This window comes from Otolemur garnettii, unplaced genomic scaffold (assembly GCF_000181295.1).
Source record: "Otolemur garnettii isolate 467f Iridium unplaced genomic scaffold, OtoGar3 scaffold00038, whole genome shotgun sequence".
Lineage (NCBI taxonomy): Eukaryota > Metazoa > Chordata > Mammalia > Primates > Galagidae > Otolemur > Otolemur garnettii.
Genome location: NW_003852433.1, coordinates 4605298 through 4606503, shown reverse-complemented (window position 1 = coordinate 4606503; position 1206 = coordinate 4605298). Strand labels below are relative to the sequence as shown.

Below are 1206 nucleotides of genomic sequence, written 5' to 3'. Positions count from 1 at the left end.
GTTGTTTGGCGGGTCCGGGCTGGAGATTCGAACCCGCCACCTTAGGTGTACATGGCTGGCGCCTTAGCCGGTTGAGCTATAGGCGCCGAGCCTAGGTTGCTTATTCTTATAGCCTCATTTTCAAAAGAACCTAAAGCGATGGCTGCTAAAGTCTTTTCTTTGCTATTCAATTGGGTAACTGGAAAACCAAGTCCAACATCTTAATCGGGGAAGAGAATGCCTGACAGCTTAGTAAATGTTGCCACCTAGTGGTTTCAAACTAAGTCACCCAGGATGTTCCCAGGCTACCCCTGAGGTGCTGCTTGCCCCTCTCAGCCCCACCCACTCCCAAGTATCAAATGGATGTTCAAATACACATGCAAGTGCAACTATGATCATAGGAGACAATTTACAGAAATGGTGGGGTGATTAAAATAATCATTGGATTCAAATACAAGGTTGCCAGACGAGAAGAATGAAACAACTCAGCTGCAGAAAGAAGCATCTATCCAGCCTGCATTAGAAATCTCTACTCACGGCTTGGTGCCTGTAGCTCAGTGGCTAGGGCGCCAGTCACATACACCAGAGCCGGCAGGTTCAAATCCAGCCCAGGCCTGCCAAACAACAATGACAACTACAACCAAAAAATGCTAGGCGTTGTGGCGGGTGCCTATAGTCCCAGCTACTTGGGAGGATGAAGCAAGAGAATCGCTTAAGTTCAAGAGTTTGAGAGTGCTGTGAGCTATGACACCATGGCACTCTACTAAGGGTGACAAAGTAAGGCTGTGTCTCAAAAAAAAAAAAAAAAGAAAGAAAGAAAGAAAAAGACAAGAGAAATCTCCACTCAAAGTCCTGGCACACTGATGATGCATAATGAAAAGAAATGGGAAAAAAATGTTAGGGTTTCTTAGAGACTTGATATCAATGCAAAAGGGAAAAATAGGTTTCTGATTATCTGGCTGGCTTTTGCTAAAACCTGATTCTACAGGTTTTCAAGCAGGCCTTCTCTTTTGAATACATGTGAATGAACAGTGCATTCTCTCTGAGGTACTTAACAGGAAAGCCCAGCCAGGCTTGGTGGCTCATGACTGTAAAAGAGAAGGCCTGCTGGAAAACCTATAGAATCAGGCAGGTTTTAGCAAAAGCCAGCCAAATAATCAGAAATAAAATAAAGATTTCAAGAAGAGGGCTCGACGCCTATAGCTCAACCGGCTAAGGCGCCAGCCA

The 1206-nt window shown here is 44.9% G+C and overlaps 1 protein-coding gene across 4 annotated transcripts in view; it reads right to left on the bottom strand.

Annotated features, from left to right (window-relative positions):
* Window positions 1–1206, bottom strand: part of NF2 (neurofibromin 2) — a 112505-nt gene that overhangs the window by 68098 nt on the left and 43201 nt on the right. The gene's annotated exons all lie outside the window — the stretch shown is intronic.